Raw genomic sequence first — 23,922 nt, 5'->3', positions numbered from 1 at the left:
GACCCAGTCGTCCTCTTCGACTACCATTCGTCGCGGGACGCTGCGATTTGCTCGCCAATTTGGAATCGCAGCCTCCTTCGATTCGGATAGTCTCTGTGCCGAACCCCAAGCCTGTGTAATGGAACTGCGAACGTTTTTATCCGATATTTTTACTCCTATCTTGAAACGGCTCGAAGAGCTCGAAAGTTGAAGTGCAGAAAATTAATACAAACGTCTCGTTTCGTATGGACGATTTCGTATGGATAGACAATTATACAAAGAAAAATGTGAATCTTTAACAACCATGTTAATCATTAATATCGTGATCCTCAGACTATTTCTGTAACAATTTATGTCATCAAGACCCTATGAGTTCCTGGTAGTCTACCTACAGTTACTCGAATTAATATTCGGACGCTCTAAAAAAGACGACAACTATTTTACTATTGTACTATACGATTTGAACTTTTTTGGGAAGCTAGAGCAATTAGTTTACTACAGGATGTGAAAAAAAAATTTTCAAAAATTGCAGTTCATTGGAATTGTAGAAAAAAATACTAAAAGTTGCATTTTAAAACTTTTTTACGTGGGCCTATATTGAAAATTTAAAAAGTACGTTTTGTAGGTCTGCGTCAATTATATGCACTGTGAAAGTTTCATCGAAATCGGTTGATGCGGGAAAGAACGACAGGCATAGAGAATGTAAAAATTCTTAGATTTAGGCCGAAAATCGTGAAAATCTGCAATTTTTACCATCTTTGAACGTTTGATTTTGACGAAATTTTCAGAGTATTTTAATTGACACAAATCTATACGAAACCTATATTTTAAATTTTCAATATAGGCCCACCTAAAAAAGTTCTAAAATGTACCTCTTAGTATTTTTTCTACAATTCCGATCAATTACTATATCTGAAAAAAATTTTTTCACATTCTGTAGTAGACTAATTACTCTAGCTTCCCAAAAAAGTCGTATAGTACAATATTAAAAAAGTTATCGTCTTTTTAAGAGCGTCCGAGTATTAATTCGAGTAACTGTACGTTTGTTTGTAGAAGTATCTACATGTTCTTAACAGTACTTACGGCTACCCAGACGTACCTAGAAGTCTTTGCTAGTATCTAGGACTTCCTGCAGGTATCTAAATGTTTCTAGTGGTAACTAGGGCTGCCTGGTCTACAAGATCCTATAAATCTCTGGTATTTAGTATCTGAGGCTGTGTAGAAGTATTTAGATGTTCCTAGTAGTACCTAGGGCTGTCTAGACGCACCTAGAAGTCATTGGTACAAGATTGGGCCCCCGTTGGCAGCCTCTGCACAAAACGGACGGTGTTGAATGTTGAATCCTCTTGAAGAGTGGGCCGTTGCATCCGCGATTTCGCCACCGATTACCGCCGGAACGATCGCGGCAGTGACCTCGGCTGCAGAACAAGAAGTAACAACTCATTCAGCGGCAGAATTTATAATTACTCGTCATACGCGGCCGTGTCGAGGACTATGGGTGGGGAGGGGGACGAGCACGAGGTTCGGTGTTATTTTAAACGTGAACAAAGCCGCCGCTTGGATTTCCGCGGCTGCTACGGGTAATGAGTAGAATGAGTACAATTTCTCGACCTGAAAATGACGGATCCATTGTTTGCGCGGGGGCGTCGTTTGTGGCGCGCGCGCGCCGGATACATCAAAACCCGTGGCCACTTTCGTCGGTGTCGTCGGCGTGGAACAACGATGGGTCGGGGAAAAAACACAACAGCAAACGAAGAGCCTGCGACAAAATGTACACGGTAGAACAGAGGGAGCACGGCCTCGAGATTATAGGTATCGGATTCGACGGCACCGAAAACGAGCCACGCTCTCGGGATTGGCTGGTGTGATTGGACGCACGAGAGGGACCACCGATCGCTGACCTTCCCTCTCGAAAGAGTGATCGAGGTTATGCGGGATAATAACGGTCGTAAAAAATAATGGGGTCCGAGGTGAATCCTCGAACCGACCGGGTAATACTCCGAGGATGTAATGACACCGAATTTATGGGCCAGGTGCGCCAATCCGCCGAGATTTTAGAGACGAGCGCCCGAGCCGCCACAAAGACCGAATGAAGATGTATCAATGATTGGGAGGCTGACCGCACTAGCGCCCTTTGCTCATTAGTATCGATTCGGATTTAGTCCACTTCTGACGAAAATTGGTAGGCGAAACATGCAGACTTACAAATTTCAATGGAGAGATTAATAATTTGTTTCCTGTCTGGTTGAACGAGCGTGATTGTTTTTTTAATCATTAATCAGAGTGAACATTTTGGTCAACCGTTGTGAATTGTTCGTTGCTATAATTGCTAATTTTTACTCATTTTCTGAAGCAACAATAGCTTACAATAACACAACCATTTATTCGTCGAGGAGAGTTCATAATGAATCTTTTATTTTGTTGTATAGATTTCAGTCAAATATCCATGTATTTCATGTTTTATACCGGGGGTATAAAGGTCCAAATGATTTTTTTATGTGAATGTTTTGTACTTTTATAAATTGTTAATTTTTTTATTCCTCGTTGATTGTGCTATATTGTTGCGCTCTTTTTAATCATTGATTCTTTATGTTGGAATCTATAAGTTTTTGTAAACGTGCTCCTGAGGGAATTATTTATATTCCAGTAGCAAAATATAAAACAGCGAGCAAAAAGGAGCTTTCGGAACAAAGTTCTGAAGTGCCAGGCAACATTTGGAACACAATTCCGAAGCAAAGGACGGTGAAACATCACTTTAGGATCCCCTGACCATTTTCCCTCGCGTGCAAAGGTCAATTCCCGTCAAAGGCTGGCCGGCAGAGATCGACCTAGAATTTCGAAAGAGATACTGAGGTCATTCCAGGTCGTGAGAAGCCGAAATATTAATGAGGGTTTCAGAAAAACAGAGGACGGACGCAGCAGACAGTTGGTCGCCTAAGAAAAATGTGTCGGTGCGTGCCAGAAGATTTCCAAAAATCGAGTCTGAAATCGTTCAGGAATTTATCTCCTCGCCGGAAGAGGACACCGATAACTCTGTTGGAATCAAACCGATCTGGTCTTTATCCCATGCGACGAGAAAAAATCCCCTCTTTTGGAAGCTTCGAGGAAGTTGTATTTATTATGGCGGAGAAGAGGGAGCCACGCGTAATCCTTTCATAAATAACAAAGTATTTACGTAAGGTTTCCGGGAAGGTGAATGGGACGGCGCGTTTTTCAGATTATGGCTGGCTACCAGGGTCACGACGACGACGACGACGAGCCGCCGCGTTCTCCTATCCTTCGACGGGTCCGTCTTCTTTCGTCCTTCGTGCCCGACACGAGCGTCTTCCCCTCGCGACCACTTGTAAGGTATATTATGCGACGCTACGTCCACGCATACGAGACCTTTTACCGGGTTTACCGTGGCATAAAGCTCCCGTTTGAACGGCCGGCAGCTTCTTCAGCGATTCTGACGTGGGGAGCCCTAGCGAATTTCTGTGAAATTTGCCACGGCGATATCCGCGATATTTGCTCGTCCGTTTCTACCGTAAATAGAACCGTAATTCTAGCTTCGCGAAACGTTATTTTTATCGTTACTGTTATTGCGCTGTCGCAGTTGTCAATGGAAGTAATATAACGAAGAGTTGAAGTGCAGTTGGTTGTTCTGAAAATTGGAACTAATGTTACGCTGAAGATGAAATTCATTAAGGTGGACAGCGTGAGAGAGAGACTTCAAATTTTTTGTCTCCGGGTTTGTTGCCGTGGAACTCTTTTCCGCAGGAGCAATTACGTCAAATGTTGCGATTATGGTAATGCGGACTATTCCGTGCCGCTTTATCCAAATTTTACACGTGGTTCTCTCGCAACAATTATCATTAGAGACTCGTCATTCTGCTAAATTGTATCACCTGTCAACTATTTTACGTAATTAATTGTACTGGATGAATGAACAGAGCAACAAGATCAAAACCAAGATAGATGTTTCTAATATTTTTACAGGATCAGTCAAATGTCATTCATTACCCGGAAATGAGTCTCAATTCCCAAGCCGCAAACAAAATTACATTGCAGAAGTTCCTATTGCGTCCGCGCTCCCATCAACGCCATGAACACCTCGTAACAACCATGGTCTGGACCCGGCTCCGAAGAATCCTCGACATAGTGACAGCTCGATGTCTATTAGACCGGAGCGAGGCACGAGGTGCTCGTTTTCATAAACCCGCTATTCATCGCCGAGCACGAGGACTCCTCAATTAAGTTGGATCAGCGGGACGGACGATCAACATAGGGGTTCCCGCGTGGCTCCCATCTCCTCTGTCATGAAATTTCCCGGCGACCCAGTTCCTTGGCTCTCCGGCACGCTAATAAAGAGACAGACACCGGGATCGTCGTCTGAGAAGATCGACCGATTAAACGGAGTGCAAATGGGACCTGCGTGTGCGTTTCAGCTTGTGGCTAGCTGAGGTTTTCATCGGCAGGTACTTTGTTGCCCTTTGGGTTCTGTTCAGTCAGGTGTCTGCGTACTTTGTCGCACCTTTGTTTCCAGCCAATTGCATCCTAGTCTTGCCATTCTTCTTCTACACGTTCACGTGATGAGAAGCTAGATCTCCCGGAGTATCCCCAGAATCACGGACAAGCCATCAGTAGGAGAGGCGAAACGCTATCCAGCCTGATAATTATGCTAGTCCTGGTAGGCGCTGAGGGTCATAAGCCGCCGCGGTGCATCCTCGAAATTGGCCGGGATTATTCGCATATCAAGGTTCCGGCGAGCGTGCTGATATGCGGGAATACACTGCGGGCCGCCTAACTTCATCAGCCGAAATATTGGGCCAGCACAACGTTCTGCTCCGCGAGGATCCGAGTCCTCTTGCTAGTTGGTTAACGAGAAAACTCGGGGCATACAACCGATATAAAATGCAATCGGAGTCAGCGAAACGAGCGAGTTGGAACAAGACAGCGGAGATAGAAGGTTAGACAATTATTGGGGTCTAACCCGTCGCTTAATAACCATAGCAGTTGAAGAAACGACGTAAAACAATCAATCAAAAAAGGGGTCTAACTCTAATACTATAACAGCGCAAGCTCTAAAATGATCATTTTTGATTCTCTAGAAGGCTTCGTACATGCATGAAGACCTGCTTGAAGACAATGTGTAATAAAATGAAGAAGGATGAATGAATGGTTTGGATCTAACCATGCTACCACAAAATCGTCAACAGCATCAAGATTAAGTAATACACCTTACACACATACTAGATCGTTAAAGACGATCGTCGCAGCCAGTTGCACTTGATCGTGATCATCATCGTCAACGAAAGAATCTAGACCCAGAGCTGGAATATCCGTGTAGGAGTCTGGAAATTACGACACCGGCCGATGCAGCTTCCGTCCGCGAATTCCCGACGGACTCCGTCGCGAGATCGATAAACCCATAAACGGTAACGCTGCGGTGGATTAAAAGCTCGTTTGCCAGGGAAGTATGGGAACAGGTCCAGGGCTAACGCAGTCCTCGAGAGTCGTTCGAGAGAATCCGTGATGGGCTAGAGAGAGAGAGAGAGAGAGAGAGAGGGAGGGGAAGAGCAGACTGCACGAAGGTGACGATACCGGCGGCGAAGCAGAAAGGCAGCCAGGACTCAAGCTGAGAGCATAATGAGCGGCCGGCGAGTAATGAAGACCGCTCAATCCGCTCTCGGTGCCGCGCGCTGTCTCCCCAAAGAGCGTACCCTCGCTACCTTCCCTCGATCCCGCCCGCTAATCCGTTTAATCTCGAGGTAATTAATGACTATAACACCTCTGAGGGGCTAGACCACCTTGGACGGCCCAAAAATAATATCTGGCGCCTTCAGAATTTTTTTTTCCTCATTGGAGGTTCATTATGCGGACATTACAAAGTATGAATACATTTCTTTGTGCAGATTTGCTGTGACGTTTTTAATTAGAGTGATGAGGAAAGTTTACATTCTATTATTCGAATTATCTGTGGAGATAGTAGTCTGGGAATTTTTTCCGAGCAAAACGGATCTTTTAATTGAAAACTTCTGGTTGCGTCTTTATGTGAACTGTAACGCTTACAGCTAGCTCATTGATTTTTTCCTAGTCGTAAAAATTTGTGAACACCACTGAAACATCAACCAGAATGTAGAAAATAGTTCGACAATAAAATGTTTCCTAGTTTCTCTGTAAATAATTCGCGAAGTTGAAATACTCTCCCTGGTAACAGACGTCTCGAGTGGAAGTTCGCGTCGCATTGTTTGTTATCACATCCAAAGCTGTCCTAGTTTGTCCATCGGATGTCGGACGAGAGAATAACAGACGTTCCAGGTGTTTTGCACGCTTTCTCCGCGTGAAAGGGACGGTAATGGAGGCCTGGCAGGAAGCTGTTGGCTTCGCTGCGTTTGCACAGGATTTTCGAAAGCGTCGGCTTTATCTTCATGTAAGGCCGCGTTTACATCGGTGTATTGGGACGTGTTTGTAGACCCTATCCTAAACGCAGGCGCTGTTTGAGCAGACTTTGCGGGTCGGTCTTTCGCGATGAATTTCGGTGTATGCAAATAAGGTGCGGGCCGCGAGATACCTTAGCCCACCGGGAACCTCGAAGCCCTATGGGAGTAGTATGGTCGCGATCCTGGATCCCTGAAGCCGTTTATTACCCGAACTTCGAAGGTGTAACGCTCTCGTATATGCATTAAACCGCGATAGCGATCGCTTTCGGCGGATAACGCGCGCGATCGGTCTCTCCTCGTTTTTAAACTCCCGGACCGAGCGATCCCTCTACCTCGCCTCCTCTGTCTCTTTCTCGGTTATCAAAATGCAAATCGAAAAACCGTCGAGAGCGAAGTGCACGCGGAAACGTATCGGGTCCCTCTCCCTACAAGTAACGGTGGTTTTCAGGGGATTTGGATGCGGCAGTAAAGCCGAGCACAATATGCGGCCATCGACTTAATACGAATCGGGGAGATCCGCAAGATGGGGACGCGAGGAAAAAATTTAGAACCCACCCATTACACCGGCTCTGTAATATTTCAACGATCCGTTCCGCGAATATTGTCGCAGACTTTTGGTCGAATGGAACCGTAACGAAACGGTCAATGCGATTTATTACGCGAAATGCAATCTAGAAGTTTAACCAGATTGCAAATTCTATGCATGTATAATAAAAAAAGAGTAGGTTAATTGTAAATCAGTGAACATATTCGAGGAATTCAAAAATACTCTGTTCATTTCAACCCATTAAAATGAATAAGAAAAGTAATAATATCTACGCAATCAGTACAAAGCATTTTTATTTTGCATAAAAATTCACAGTCTAATTATAACAGACAATGTAGTGCCATTTTTATCTTATTTAGAACCTAATGAAACACAGAGAGAATTGAATAAGTGAAATTTAAAATAGTAAGAATAATATAAAAATTTAAGAATGTCAATAGGTATTTTATTTTTGGTCTATTAAAATTTTTCAAGAAGGAATGAACTCTCTCTCTCTCTCTTTGGTTTTTATCTACTATTTGAACAGTCATGCCTCTACACAAATATGAGCATCGGAGGTTCTGTCTTCAGTCTGTTTATTAATGATGTATTTATAAATAATGCTACACATGGTGTCGATCTATTAACGTACACCAAAATAACCGTTCCCGAGTTAAACACGAAAAACCACAAAAGAATAATTATAGAATAGTGCATTGCATGGGGTAAGATGGGGTACAACTGTTTACACATGTCACAGACATAAGTAACGTCTTCGTCATAGTCATCACCGCTGGCACATGCACACGAGTATAACCCCAACATTCTAAATAGCTAATTCATCCTTCTGTGGACTTGGGGAAGATACGTCCACAGAAGATACATTCAACGACGTCACCGTCTTCCTTTCAAGGATCTTCAGTCCTTTCATGACGAGAGGCTCTTTTGTTTCTTATTATTTTACTGGAGGCACGGTTTTTCTTCCTGGGGAAATTGCCTGTTATTTGTACCGGGAATTACTGTTTGAGACATTGTCCTTTCTGGATCCCTGATAAATGGTATATAACTCTATGATGACACGTCATTGAGCTCATTTCTGAGTAAGCGTGCAATTAAAAAGTGTCTAATACATCTGACTGTGTACTGTAGATTGTTTATTTGATGTTTAAAAAATAGTATAATATACAATCGTGACTTTGGAAGATAGAACATTGTTGCCACTCATAAAAGAGACAAGATATTCTTACGTGAACTTGTGAAATAATGAACAAATTGTACAACATATACTACGAGAGAGATTCATCAAGATTTAAAAATATCGCCTTGAATCTAGCCTTGGAGCACTAATTGCTAACGTAGATCTATTGAAACAATAAAAGACAAATACGAAGACGCTAGAACCAACATTTATACTCACAGATTAACGAATAAGATCGGGAGATTAATGACAATGTAAATAGGTCAGAGTCTGCCTTGTAATTAAATCTAGCCTTCGGACTTAACAACTTGTCTGAAGTCGTGGCATTGCGTAAATCTTTCCTACAAAGTGAAATGAAAAAATAGTCATAAATAGCAGAAATACAAAAAATTCAACCTGCTACGAAATTACAAAGGTCCAAGTAGTTCTAATCACAGAAAATCCTAGGGAAGAGGTTAGAAGGAGCCAGAGAGGCCCAAGCCGAACGTAGAAAGTGTTCTGAGTTCACCGGCATGTTGACCGAGTTATTTATAAACGGAGCCAATGTACACGAAAAAGGATACAACGTTCCGAAAAGAGTTTAAGTCGAGGGGCACACACTCAGGTCGAGAGACAGAGAGCGGTGGGATCGGGGTCCGGAGATGGGGCCTAGCATACCTGACCTCCAATTATCCCCGCATCTCAGCCAACTGTTGGATGGTCCGCCTCCCACCATCGTTTTTCGGCGTTGGCAGGGGCCTCTGCTACGGCGCAGAGATAATTCAGATATCATCCCTTCGATTCTCGCTTGGGATCGAGCCGTCTTGGATCGGGAGGGTGCCTGGGGGGCTCGCGTGCCAACTGACGTCTCCCAAAGCAGTCCAGATTATAAACTGCCGATCGTGCGACCAACCCCTGGACAGAAACAAGGATGCCAGACACAGGAGAACGCCAGGTGGCTGTAGATAGAGAGAGAGAGAGAAACAGAAAGATGGAAGGCATGAGAGTGGACACGGCCGAGAGATAGAGAGGTTTTCGAAGTGAAACAGGGAATTTCGAGGCGGACAGGAGAGGCGAAAGAGAGATAAGCCTCTGGACCAGGAGAGCTCTCTTTTTCCTCTCTCTCTCACTTCCTCTCGGGAGACTTGCAGCACGTCGAGCACCGGTGCCACGCCGGGGGATTAAAGCGTTTAAGAGAGCGCCGATTCTGCTCACGACGAGGCGAGAAGCCTCGCGCGGAACCCGGATCGATCTTCTGGGATTTCTCGTCTCGTGCGTGCCAGCCGATGTCCTCCATCGTCCAACCAACAGCAAAACTAGCTGTGAGCACCGAGTGGACGTCGGGCTTCTTCACGGCCGATTGAGCCACGACGAGGAGCTTCGCCGAGATTTCCACGATCGCGTGTACATACCTTCTTCTCGAGATGCTCGACGACCTCGCCACCACCTACTCCATTTCGGAGAGAATCCACGGGATTCGAACACAGAGAAGTGGGTGGCAAGAGTTCGGCACTTTAAGATAGTGCTCGTTCAGAAGAGAGAAGAGTAGATAGACGATGATCAAGGAATTAATGTTTTTAAAGCTGTTGGCAATTTTTTGGGTAGCATTTTGACTGATATGGAAGTGTGGCAAAATGCAGTTTGTTTAATATAGACATCTTATTTTTTACACTCTAATTACACTAGTTTCACTAGTTTCTCCATAAAAAAAAAATTACAAAATTGTAATCCTCTGTTAATGTAGATGAAAACAACGAACGAATTTGCGTTACGGCCAATAAATGCATAAACCGAGTTGTTGCACTTTTAGGGCGCCTTCAGCAGCCCCACTTGCGGGTTAAAGTTTCGGTCGGAGGGTGCAGCGTTTTTCGAGCAGTCTAAAGTTGCGAATCCTTCTTTTTTATCGCGCTGTATAACGGGCGGAAGAGCACATTTCCGCACTGCGTAAACGTCGATCAACGGGGAACTCGTTTAAACGAGAATTTAGTGGTTTGTTAACTTTCTAAATAACGCGTGCCAGACGTTGAACGGGAACCGGGGGTGGTTTGGCGAGCGCAGTGGCGGGCGGCGGCGCGGCGGCGGCAGGCGTGTAAGAACGATGGTCCAATTAAGGATGTGCTGCCGGTTACTTTCGGTTAATCCGCGAGGAGTGGGATCCCCGGGGAGCTACGGAACTCTCAACTTCTAGAAAACTTCCGAGTTTCATCGGCCCCGCGGAACTCTTCCGTTTCTACGGCTCCGGGGCCACGAATTATCCAGACCGTTTCCGCGTGTGTACTCTGCGAATATTTTCGCTGCGTTCCTCGGTGTTTAATTAAACGTTCCGCCATTAATTGTTCCCGCGTCGATCTTCGATTCACCTGAACTCCCGTGTACATTTATTTAAATTTATTTCCTTCGAGAAACAGAACCATCGCTTACCTGAACGAATCTTATCGGATACCATACTTCTATATATTCTCATTGTTCATGGTTGTACAACGGTTAAACGATTTTTTCAAGCTCGCTTCTTTATGGGATCGCAAGGCTATCGATGTCTCTTTCTGCTTTAAATTAAACGGACCGTAGCTTATCCGAGCAAGGCTTACCAAAGATGGCATACTTGGTCTTAATATTCCCATTATTCATGGTTGTACAACGATTAAATGATTTTTCAAGCTCGTATCTTTATGAGATTGCACTTTCAGATATTTCTGAAAATTTTGAAATAAATTCATTAAAACATGGATGTTATTCGTGAACGTTAAAAATTGTAAAGTAAACAGTTTTATTTTTCTACAATCGTTCCCAAACGTTTTATAAACTTCAAAGATGACTATAAGGACGTGGAAAATCGGGCAGGAATTTTTGTAATCGTTCAATACATCTTTCACTCTCCACCCAGGTTTCTTATAAAAAAATCTGAAATAATTCTAAGGCGCCCACTACAGCCTCTAATTAAACCGTGCAAGTTAGCCCCTTAAACCGTGCAGCACTAAAAATGAAATTTCAAGCAAAGGTTCTGAGGAAGCAGGAATTTGTGCGAAACTTGACCCAGTCTGCTGACAAAGGATTAATTCTTGCCAGAAGGTCGCTGATTTTTATTGTCCAGCCGCTGGACGTCACCAGGGAGTCAGGGTGAGTTTCCACCAATTTTCCAGGGAGCTGTGTCGAATGGTCGAGATTCTTGCACGGTCGACCGTCGATTAGGCCTCCGTAACAGCGTGGCCATGACGAACCTTTGCCAGGTCGATTGGGTACGGAAGTGTTGCCACCCGAGGAGTCGAGTAAGCGTGTCGAACTCGCGGATAGCATGCGTACCCGTGTTTTCCGCCTGTCTCGGAATCCGGTCGCATTGTTCTCGCTCAGCTGGCACCCCACCGCGGTACTGATCGCGTCTTGAAAGCTCTCCAAGACGTCCCTGGGTCTCCGTCCGATGGATTTATGAATTTACGGTCACCCCAGTCCACGGGGGGCTAATTGGTGGCAGCGTGAAGCAGACTGCCTCGTCCAGGTCTCGACTTCAAAGCAGAACAAAAGCGGATCCTTGCTCTCGCGCACGCGCGCACCGTTTCGTACGTCTCGTGAAAAACCAACGATCCCGATCATCGTCGTAATTTCCTAGCCGTCGTTAAGACCGGGCCCCGATACTCTGCACACCTGAGACCCACGGGTATCATCGTAAACCCGTAACGACTCGTGATTATCATTCATTAAATATTTCCAGTTGGAACTGTGCCGCCTTCGGGCTCGAACGGACTCGATCGGCCTGAGGCGCGTTTCTAATTGCTGGCCATGGTAGTTTCGTCTATTACGTTGACCTATAAATTCCGTGCCGATTCCATGAGAGAGCTAATGGATTTTATTTTTAATGGAATTGAATTATGGCTGCCGGTCGCTGTTCTGGGCGATGGAGATTCGCCGGGATATTTTCGCGACTTTTGATTACTTGATTTATAGCGGCGAAATGATAACCATTCAAGATTGAAGGAAGGTTTGGTGAAAAGGATACCTTTCGTTTCAGTCAATTAACGGTATCCTCCGTTCACGAATTAGGTTCTGAATAAATTTCTGGTATAGACATCTACAATTTTGATCTCACCAAACATTTTTAAAAATTTCTCCACTCTCGGTTGAAAAACCAAAAATGGCAGAAGTGTACGAAATCGAAAATCTAGCTGTAAAAACAGCTATCATTTTCTAATTATTCGAATCAAACATTTTTTGCTGTATTAAAAAGTCTATTGTGCTCCAGGGACGGTGTGTATAGAACATATTAATCTTTTTTAAAAACTTTCCTACATCGAGTTGAAGGGCAACGGGTATACTAATTGAATAAAATCAACGATCGCCGTTAACAAAGGCGATCGAATGGCAAGTTAGCAAACATCCGAGCAGAGTTACGAGTCAACCCAGTCCACAAACGGAGCTTAATAAATCACCGTTGTAAAGAACCGCAGCCGCGAACCTCGAATTAGCATCGATTTCGTTGGACGGATGGTTCGCTCGAAGGGAAGCCTTTCGTCGGATCGTAGCCCGGTTGTAATTTATGCGCTCGGAATTAAAAGGAGCCGGGGTCCCGTTAAACGGGGATCGATAACGACTTATGTACACGTTGTCCGCCGATCGACGGACAACGCCGTTTTCTACGCGTCGGTAATAAAAGTGGTAAAAGCTGTGCCGTGTTTTCCCCGTACTCTTCGGGAACCGGGCACTGGGTCTCGAGCTCTCTTCGTGGCCGGTGTACAGAAAACTCCGAGAAAAAAAGAGAATGAGGCGGTCGGACCTTTTTCTAGGTTGCAACGCCTAGAATTTACATGTCGAGATAAGCTAATGAGACGTCTAACGGTTGGAACTGAACACGCCAGAAGTCTCCATTTCACGAAACTCTCGGCCATTCGAGCGGCGATAGCGACGCCCGTCGAAAACCGACGTTATCGGCCATTCTCGGCCACTTTTTGCTTATTCACCTGCCCCCGGGGCGGCTTTTAAACTTACCTGATGTAAAAACGCCTTCTATAAACGCCCGATCGAAATTCCGAGTCCCCAACGAAATTAATTGAACGATTCGACCCGGGAAATTGATTTCGCGCGATTCTTGACCCGCGATTCGTTCGTTTCTACCAAGGGTGTCGAGTTTCGTGTCGTCTCTACGTAATTGAGTTTGGGATTAATTTGAAGAATTTCCCAAAATTGATTACAGAAGATCAGAGTACAGTAAAACCTTGATCTGAGAAAACGGGAACAGCACGATCTCAGAAAATCGAATATCCCCTCCACTGCGGGGCATACCTCGCGAAGGGCCAACAAAGCTAGAGGTACCAAGATAGTCGAAGTGTTAGCGAATTTGTGAAAAATTGAAAAAAATTCTACGGGCAAAGAAGATTGAATTTTTCAGAGATAACCACAAAGTAAAAAGCACCCTCTAATAAAGAAGTCCCTCGTTCATCATTGATTCCTTAAGCCCCCGCACGCTCTTACTCTTTCATCGACTACTTTACTGCAGCACAAAATATCATTGCGCCATGAAAAGAAACTTCCTGAACGCCATTTATGACGTAAAAGTTCCTACTACAACTCCAATATTTACAATTTGCCAGGAGGCGAACAAACATACCTAAAAACAGCAGCAAAAGATAAAAATTATCTTACACAGTAATAATCACTGACGAATCTCAACTGGAAGTCACGTGGAAAAATGATACAGAAAGACCGAAAAGTCAGATAAAATGTAAAATATTGATTTCATGTGTGAAAATTTAGCGCAAATAATAGATTGACTGCAGATTAATTATATTGAAATTGATGATTTCGTACACGATTTATATTCGTTCATTATTTTTTAATTTGGAAATGTAATCGAGGAAAATAACGTCACTAATTCGCGAGTATAAAAGGACACAATATTATGATTTATGTGTATATGCTTTGCAAATATAAAATGCGGTTTCGAAACCTGCGTTTTCGTGATAAATGCAAATTCTACGAACTTTTTGTTGAACACGACTATTTGTTTAATATGAAATTCAAAAAGCTCCGTTTGCACTGTGTTACGTCAAACTAAACCGTGCGATGGGGAATTGGATTCTTTATCGAAACATGTAAAAGCAAAATGTAAAAAATTCTGTGTAGAAGCACGATTGGTTGAATTACGAAAAAAAGCGTTCTTTCAACTTTTTAACGATGCAGTAACGGGGACCTGTGCCATTAAAAAATATTTACAAATATATCCCGAATACTTTGAAAGAACATTTTTGAAGCTTGATCCTGTTGTTTAAAACTGTCACGATATTATCATTTTCTTAAGACACTTCATTAATCAGCCACTAGGAAGCAAATTCTTTTGTGTTTCTCACCAAGAAAAATGTGTATGAAGATGTCGACAGTTTCCAAAGAAATCGCCGGATCCAGACGACAGGTCGATCTATGAATCCTGGGTAGATCCATGACGGTCGGGAACCACCGCGTTCAAACATTGCGGCGCGTCTGCGCCTGGGTGCAGAGGCCCAGCTGATTTATGGTCCAAAAAGAAATTACGAACGTAGGTGGACGATGATTTATCGTCCGGGAATAAATTGCTTATACGTATGCCTGGCAGGGGTCGTCAATCCGTGGCGGACGGCGGCGCGAAGGTAGCCGGGAGGAGGAGACAGCTCACGATCCCCGATAAACCTGAACCAGGAAAAATCTGGCGGATTTATACAAACAGCCGCGAGGCGGTCGCTGGAGGATATTCGTTCGGCCGGGACGGTAATTCGAGGCTGGATAGAGTGACGCGACGCAACGCGATGCAACGAGACGGCCGTTTCATTTGGTTGCAAAGTTCACCATTTTCCGTCAATTACGGTAGCCTGGGGAACGGTGGGTAATTGAGCGGGCTGGCCGGATGTTGACAGAGTATTTTCATGAACATCGTGTCGAACCGTACGCGGGGATAGAGCCGGGGACGTTCCTCGAGATCGTTCGTTTAGTCGCATGACAATTTCGAACGGGACCATGAAACGCACTCTCCGCTAATGAAAATTTGTCATTTCCCGTCTATTAGCGTATCTATTACCGCAACCGGGGACGGCCCGCGCGCGGTACCTACATCTGCAATATCGTTGCTCGTGTTTGCGCTCGGTCTAACCAGTCGCGTTATGATTGCCTACGGATCTCTCAGACGCCGAAGAGAGAACGACCCTAGTATCCGCCACCTGGTGTACGGTTTGCGACCAGCATCCGATCGTTAACCGACTTCTGCGTTCCCAGGATTAATCCCGAAAGACGGCCGAATAAGCTGGCAGTCTAGCGTGTCTTCATCCCCTAATTAGATCCCGATTAAATCCTACGCGAACGCCAAGTTCATCGCGACTTACCTCGTTCCCCTACGCGTTTCCAGAATACCTTGGTAGAAGGTTCTCTGTTTGGATCTGTGGTCCACCGGCAGCTGATCATGGGGCCTGCGGCGAAGTTCTACCCTGGCGTCTGTGGGGCGACGAGGTAGGCAAATCCTAGCTGATATTGTTTGCTGAGCTGCGTTTAATAGTTCTTCTGTTGATCTTCAAGAACGGGGTACGGCTCAGGATTTGGGGAGGAGTACGTTCGACCATCTTACTGAAATCAGCTTTTAAGATTGTAACTCCGACTTTGAATTTTCTGGATTAGCATCGACGTGGATTTTCTCTAAGCCTTTTGTGGTCTTCTATGAAAAGGAGGAAAAAGAGAAATAATGTAAAAAAATTGATATATTGGTTTGCTGTCGTTCATGCGCAGTGCCTAACAAGTTAAGAAAAGGAAGAGCAGGATGCAAGAAAGGTGTGCGAAACAAACATTGACCTACAGGTATATTTCGCCGCGGCCAGTTTCGCGTGTTGTCCGCTCCGGGATCGGATCGGAAATTACTGGAATTTTGTCGCGGCGTTGATCGGGCAGCGTTATCGAGCGACAAGCGCCTCGACTAAGTGCACGCATCCTCCGGCCGTGGATGGTATTGCGGGCACACCAGCGTCGTCGTGGCCCCGATTACGAACGCGGAGGCAAAACGAGAGAGGGATCGATGGTGGCCGCCGGAGCCGCGAGCTTTTAAATAAACATGAGAGGCCGGTCGTCGAAAGTCACGAGCCTTGTCCGTGGAGTTTCGACCGCGAACCAAGCTCCGAGGATGAGAGCCCGGAGATCGTGCGAGATCGTGTAAAGACGATAACGGGGACACCGATAAGATTAAACGACGTGGGTACAAAGAGCCGAGTGTGTCCGTTGCGCCTTGTCCCCCTGAGCGCTGCCACGATTCTCCCTGACAGTGTTCGATCTTCAAAGGCGGCGCCCGGGACCCTGTCCATCGGTCAACGAAAGTTAGAGGCGGGTTCCGACGACACCGACCAGAGTACCAGAGAACCGTCGCATTAAAATATTGGGACTGTAAACACGACCAACGCGCGCGTGTCCCTTCTTCTCGAGTCGAGACAATAAAATTGGTATTAATGGACCCACGAGAGAGGGACGCTCGCGCGTTAATTCGAGCCAGTCATTTTCGGCGCGGTCCCTTTAACCCGTTAAGGGCGACCATCACCGGCGGCCACCAGCTGGCGACCACTGTCTTCTCACAGCTCGTTCCCAGCGGGCTCTTTAGAACTTCTTCGGCATGCGTAATTTCTTCGAATCTAATGAGCCGATTTTTGCAGACATTTCTCCCCGCTGGTGCTTTGACACTTGTGGTTAACAATCGTGCGAAGTATCTCTATGCATTCATACTTGTCTTCCTTCTTTTCTTGTCATTTTGTCCATGAAAATAATACAGATATTTGAACCTGGCCCGTTGCATTCTGCTCACACAAGGTGGGGATTGGTGCATAAGGAAATATTCCATTTAAAAAATCAAAGTTGACCTTCGAAAGTCCTAGACACGTCCAGTGTGTGTACATTCTTGTTCGCATTGTCCGCTCCAGATAAAATACCTCGGTTATCCTTGGTTAACCTTCCATCCCCGATCATTGCGCCCGATGGATAGAGGGCTGCATCCCGGTCTGATGCCCTTTTCCCTGAGAATGTAGGGGGTGGTTTTCGAGCTGGTTCGTTGATCGAAGCGATCAAAGCCGGCAGCGTCGAGTGCCGGATCGGAATCAACGCGCCGGTTAAGAGTTTTAAACGCGAGCAAATATGGCTTCGGAGCGGCCAGATCCTGTCCGTGGATTCCATCCGCGCCGCGCGCCGGGAGGATTGCGCAGTCTGTTTGCCAGGGATGATGCATCGTTCGACAAACACTAGTAATCTTCATCGGGTTTTCGGGCGTCAGAAGTTTGTTTAACCTTCCTCGAAAACACGCGGGAGATAGCCGGTGTATCTAGCCGGGCAAATAGACCGAGGAACTTGTATCTCCGCGGAGGAGCGGCACTTCGGGATAAAACGCGCGATAACCACCTAGAATTGTAAAGTTCGTTACTCTTCGACCAGTGATAAAACGCTAATACCCTCCGCTGATAATACAAGCCAAACAAGCCGAACAACGAAACTGCGTCTTCGAAGAATGGCGTCCAGGTATGCGCCTATAGGGCCCCTGGAAACCTAAGGATCAAGGATTTAGGGGCTGGATCCTGTAAGCTTTATATGCTCACCTGTCCACAAATATACTCGGCTACAAATTCGAGCTAAATGTTTGCGCGTTTCCTGTCCGAGTCGCGGGAAATCCTTTTGTGTCTGTTATTTGGGCCTTTCCGTACCAAAACAGCTTAAGGAATGTTCAGATCGTCGACTAGAAGATACTTTATGATGAGAGATAAAGTAAGAATCTCAAAATTTAGGGGAGTAGGACCAGAAGAAATCTAAAGTCGAAAAATGAGGACCACCCCATTATCCAAAGGTCGACAAGGTTGTGCACTAATCATGTCTTCCGGGACAATTATTCAAGCAAAAATTCTTCCTCACAACGCAGCATACTCTTCGAAATACAGGTGACCAGCGAAAGAGACCTAGAATCCGAAGGACGGGCCTGCGAAGAGGAAGGGTCCACTGCGACCCGAGCCGAAGTCCAAACACCTCGACCGTCCAGGACGTTCCGGGTCCTCGGTCGCCGCGGCCACTTTCTCACGGAATGCATTAACGCCTTTCCGTTTCGAAACCGTCGACGAGGATCCACTCGCCGTCGCGACAACCTCCCCGTAGGATGTTTAGCAAACACTCGGAAAATTCGCTGCATCACCTTTCGGGTCGGCGTTCGGCAAACAAGCCGCGCGCTTGGAGCGCTTCCAGGAAAGCTGTCGCCGATAGGCGCCGGCGTCCGTCGACGAATAATCTGCGCGATCGCGTTTCTCTCAAACCCCTCGCATTCTTTTATTTTTGACGATCGGTGTGTCTGCGGTCTCCCGTTCGTTTCGCGTCGCTCAATATCGCGGATAATACAATATAGCCACAATGGACCGCGTTTTCGGAATGCGAACCTGTTCCTGCAGGACCTCGAGTCTCGTTTGAAGTCCACCGACGTGCTACCCTTCGTGATCTAAACGATTCGAACGCGGACGAAAAGGATTTCTAAATACTCGTTCGCGGTATTTGCGGATATCCGCCGGTAGTCCACGCTCTAGGTCTGGAAATACCGTGGCCTGGAAGCGGCACACTGGGAAAAGGGCGCCGGAAGGGTTTGGGAACGGGGGTGCGACCAAAGAGAGAGCGAGAGCTTCAGGACTGCTTCAAGAGAGAGAGAGAGATAGAGACTAGCTCGGAAGAGAGACAGAAATGGAGTGAGAGAGGGGAATGGTTTGGAAGGGAGAAGGGAACAAGGGACGGGACCTTCTCTCACGGGGCGCCTGCAATCCGATCCTCAAAGCCCATCGGGTAAATACACCCACGCTACCAGGCGGGGGAAGGAACGTTTAATTAATTCCGTCCAATGCGCCGCTACGGCTGTAGAACATAGCCGGCAATTCCGACTGCATTTTCGCGATGCATTCGCCTTGTTGCGTTTATGCGCGTAGGAGTGCGTCGCTACGGCTAAGTGTTTGCCCAGTGGCACAAAGCGGACCGCCGCTCGTGACTACGCTCCGATCCGCGGAAACGGTTCATATTCGAGATGATTGACCGAGTGTAGTGCGTCCGGCTTGCTGTTCGTGCGGTCGATGGATCAGCAAGACGACGGAACCTGCCGGCTATCTTTGTCATTGTCGAGGCATAGGTATTGATATTGCCTAGGCCCTAATACCGGTTCGGTTGTCAAATGTTTGTCAAACCTGCTTTTGACTGGGAACGTTTCCTTAGATCTGTGTTGCGGTCATTTTCACAGAGAGATTCGCCACGGTGACTGAATCACAATTTTCGGTAAAATGAAGTCGAAATAATTCAGTCAATAGAGCCGGAAATGAAAAGGTCAAATTTTGTTGTACTCGTTATTCCTTCAACCATTCTGCATCCTTTGAACAATAATCAAATGTCACTTTTTAGAACTTAATACAATAAATATTTATGTTTAGATTTAGTTAAAGAATAAAATCATCCATAAGGCAACGTGTTATTGGTCGATGTGCAAGATCACCTTCATACTTTTATAAGAGCAACATACATGTTTTTAATGACAAACCTTGTACGACTATAAATCTGTTTCCTTAGGTTGCAAGAAGCAGACAGTGATAGAAAAATGGGAATATGTTTGGGAAAGTCAGCACAAAGTAAAGGGGGCGCCACCTAACAGAACAGGTGTGTGGGACTCTATGCCGGGGGAAATTCGGTTCAACTCTCGCGCATGATATTGAACTCGTGAGCGTGCCTTTGTCTAGTGTAATTGTGTTTAATTAGTACACTGCAGATGTTATACCTTTGTGGCAGAAATGTGCAAAGTTCTGTATTGCCACGTATTGAAGAGAGCATGATAGAGTTGTCATTTGATTTCGAACCTAATAGAAATCTTAGTGGAGCACAGAAATTACTGTCGCTAATCATCGATTGTTCTATCTAAATACTATGTTTGTTAATTTAATCAAATTCTGAGGACTCCCATTGTCTCCAATGAAGTGGATTCTAACCTAAGCGAAAAGGAATTGATATACAAGAATTTGGACGCAACTAGAAAATTTCTATTCTCTGAATTTTATTGTAGAGTTGTACCGTTTAGAAAAGAATCGGTCGCGTAACAGTCTATCGCGTGTCTGCGAGACCACCTGTAATCAGATTACAGTTCCAGTCCCAGTTCCCGTATCTTGTCGTTCGCAATCGCAGGACCGCACAGCTAGTACTCGCGACCCATATCCCACCCACGAGTTCCGTTGCTTTTTCACGCTGCGCAACGTTCCCGATCTCGTCGCGACGATAAAGAGATGGATGTTCCGTTACGTACCGCCGCGCCGCCACGCTCTAATCCAGTTTCCTGGGCACGCGCAACGAAACCGGATAACAGTCAACCGCATGTTCACACTGCGCGAAGCACGCGAGTCTTAAACATAATCATGTCGCATTATTCTCTCGCTAATTTGCTCGGGAATCCTTAATCGGGCTCTCAATTGCAACAGATACTTCAACATGAAACATGGAAACTCCGTTTTACAGAAACAGCGAACCACTTTGAGAATTACAATTATTATACATACACTTTACATTAGAATACCCATCGGGGATTATTGTTATGAAAAAGGGTGCAAAATTTAGTTATTCCTAAAATCACTGTTGGAGCAACACACTCCTTTGTGAATTATAATTGCATTCTATTTCAGAATATTCCATTGCATAGAATCGCTACAAACGCCACTGTAATCGCGAAACTGCTCCGCAATTCTCAGGCTATCGATCGCTGTTTGAAAAGTCACACTAACAATAAGAGAAAGGGTGCGAACTTTAGCTGTCTCCCAAATCACTGTAGGAATAATAGACTCGATGGAAATCACAGTTGCACCCTCTTTTAGAAACTTCCATGCCCGACAACAAAGACGAACGTCACTATTTTATAAGCTGTCTCCTAAATTCTTAAACTATCGATCGCACTTTGAAAGGGTCATGAAAGTAACGGGTGCAAAGTTGTTTCCATAATTACAGTAGAAGTGACACACACCCTGTAAGTCAATTGCCCCCTCTTTTGGTCTCTTTCATCAGAACCGACAGCTGCAAACATCTCTATTTCGCAAACCTGCTCCAAAACGTCCTCACACTATAGCATAATCTCTTCAAAGCAAGGGGTGCAAACTTGTTTTCAAAATCACCGAAAGAGCAACACATCCCTTTGCAAATACCAATTACACCCCTTCCAAAACATCATCAGGATCAACAAATACGTACATCACTATTTCGCAAACCTGCTCCAAAGTTCTCAGATTATTGACTACACTTTTCAAAGAGCACACCAGCAAGGGATGCAAACTTAGCAACAAATTCCTCGCGGAATACGACTCGGTGCAGACAGGAAGAGCAACTAAATCCGTCACCGGTTCGAAGATGTTATCGATCGCCAAATAAGCGCGCGGAGGGTGAAACTTTATTTGTCTGCGGAATCCGCATACGAGCATCGCGCAGACTGGCAGTAACAAAGTCGCAACCCCCGTTAAGCGGTCGCAACGGCAGAGACAACGGTAGCGAGCGTGACTTCTCGCGACGACTTTGTCTCTGGCATCCCCCGCGGAATTACCCCGTCACGGCGAGTCCTGTCATTCAAGCGACTAGCATTGTGCCAGCCCGTCGACACGAAACACCCCGGGTAAGTCCTCTCCGGGACGTTGGAGGGCACCATGGTACAGAGAGAGCGTGGCATCTCTGAACCTGGCCATTTTCTCTCTCTCTCTCTCTCTTTCTCTCTTTCACCCTCCAATCGAGCGTGTTTCTTTTTTCTCCCGGTCCACCCGAGTCATCGTGTTCACGCTCTAAAAGGACGGTGTCGTCCTTTTCCGTTTCTCTCTCTAGCAGCACGCGTCCCCTACCCCTTCGTGAATCCCACTCTCTTTCTCTCACCCCTCGTGAAAGAAGTCTGAGCTCGCACTGCTCGCGTATACCCACGAAGAAAGGCGACTGGCGAGAGAGGGGTGGGGAACTCTAGCGCAGCGAACGCCGGAGAGGGGATGACTCGCGCGCGAGAGAGGGGGAAGCTGGCAACGTGATAGAGAACCTAAGGGAGGGCACGAGGTGGGGGTAGGGACGAAACGGAGCCTCGGAGCGGTCGGGCGAAAGCGGTGAGCAACAGTGTGCCGCGCGCCGCCGACAAGCGAGCGTTGTCACTTGGGTTCTCGGGGGTGCGAACGACCGCGTGCCACCTTGTGTTCGAGGGACACATCCTCTCCGAGACAGTACAACGTTGTTTCGTCCTCGTGTCCTTCTGGATGTCCATTCGGGCCAGGCTTTATTCGTGCGCGCGACCGGTGCGCAAGTGCTGGAGCATTCGAGATACACACGAGACACACGAAATTCGGAGTGGTTTGAAATAGCTCTGTTCGTCGGATGAGTGAGGTTTTCGCAGGGTGTAAACCGTGATAAGTGATCGACAGTGCGATTACAAGTGCAACCACGCGACTCTCCGAGCAACCCCCTTGGATTACCGTGCTCGTGAGACAACGTATGGCTCGATCGCGGCTCGTCATCAAGATCCTCCGAGGGAGGATCGAGCGATAACACTGGCCGATCGACGCCGATCGTGATCTCGCCTAAACACACGCTGCAGTGAACGCAAGTTACCAGGATCCGTTTCATATAGAATATCGTAGTTCTCGCTGTGATATATACGAGTGGTGTGCTTCGGGAGCGTCCACGAGGGAAATGCGCTGCTAGCAGACCGGCAAGGTGTCGCCCGAATTCTTGAGGTAGGCGACTTCGCTAATTGTCTGCTGAATCTCCATAGCCTAGCGGGATCGCGCGATGTTTGCGCCTGGAATGGTGTCTTTGGAGTGGAGCTACCCTTCTAAGGGTAGAGCTGCTTTTTGGAGCGCCGAAGCTCTCGCCGGTGGGCTCACTCGTCTTTTAATCGTACACAGGCTAGGCACGGAAAGCATTGTTCGACTTCGCTGGCAACAAGATAGGTGTTTGCGCGGTGCCTTGTTGTGTCGTTGATAACACCCCTCGCCCAACCTATCTAATGGCAAAGTAACTTCGCACCGTCTTCTCTGCTCTATGTGTGCAGAGGGTCTGCAGTTACTTTTTAATCAGTTTGCTGGGGGTAGGAGACATTGACCCCGCTGATCATTTTTATCCTGGTACATACATACATATTTCTAAAGCGGATCAATTGGATCGTTTAGGGGCTTCTCTTGGTGTTTTAGTGACTGCAACGTTGATTGCATACCTCGTGAATGAAAAGATTGCATGCAACGTGAATCCAAAATGCAGACTAGGAGTAGGAGACATTGACATTGCAAAAGTTTTTATTTCGGAATTGAATATATTTCTAGCTTTTCGATTAGCAATCTCCTGAGTGACTCCAAAATTCAGACGTCTCCTAGGGATAGCAAATGTTGATTCCACAATTTTTTCTCTCGGAACATAATCCTCAGTGTTTATCAATTTAATCGTTTAGAGGAATTTCTATTTCTTCACTGATTGTCAAGGTGTCTTAAATGTTGATTCTCACGTCAAATAGTGCTACTTCGAAACGCCGACGTCTTCCACATGTAGGTGACATTGACTCTGCACATAATTTGTTTCATACTCCTAAGTGCTTAACAATTTAATCGTTTACAGATTTTTCTACTATACTAATAGACATTTTTTGTTCCGGAACACGTTTCTAAGGTCCATCAAATGGACCGTTTTTCTACTTCCGCGACGATTGGTTAAAGTGTCTGCAACGTCGATTGCAATCGGTGAAAGTGTTGTTCCGAAACGCAAACGTCTGCGTGACAAACGCACGGTGATTTTCCGCAGTGGTGCGTCTCAATTCTTTTAGCATTAAATCGTGCGACGGG

At 46.0% G+C, this 23,922-nt stretch overlaps 1 protein-coding gene across 3 annotated transcripts in view; it reads left to right on the top strand.

Annotated features, from left to right (window-relative positions):
* Window positions 1-23,922, top strand: part of Pxb (putative Hedgehog signaling attenuator pxb) — a 360,190-nt gene that overhangs the window by 238,482 nt on the left and 97,786 nt on the right. The window contains exon 1 of one of the 3 annotated variants that reach the window (XM_076426923.1): window positions 958-22,824. The exons of the other annotated variants lie outside the window; for them this stretch is intronic. The gene's annotated coding sequence lies outside the window, so the exon portion shown is untranslated. Of the gene's footprint in view, window positions 1-957; window positions 22,825-23,922 lie in introns of those variants that run through there. 3 annotated transcript variants of the gene reach the window in all.

The sequence above is a fragment of the Lasioglossum baleicum genome, chromosome 7, assembly GCF_051020765.1.
Source record: "Lasioglossum baleicum chromosome 7, iyLasBale1, whole genome shotgun sequence".
In the NCBI taxonomy this organism is placed as follows: Eukaryota; Metazoa; Arthropoda; class Insecta; order Hymenoptera; family Halictidae; genus Lasioglossum; species Lasioglossum baleicum.
The sequence above is the reverse complement of the archived record's forward strand: the minus strand, read 5'-3'. Positions and strand labels throughout refer to the sequence as shown.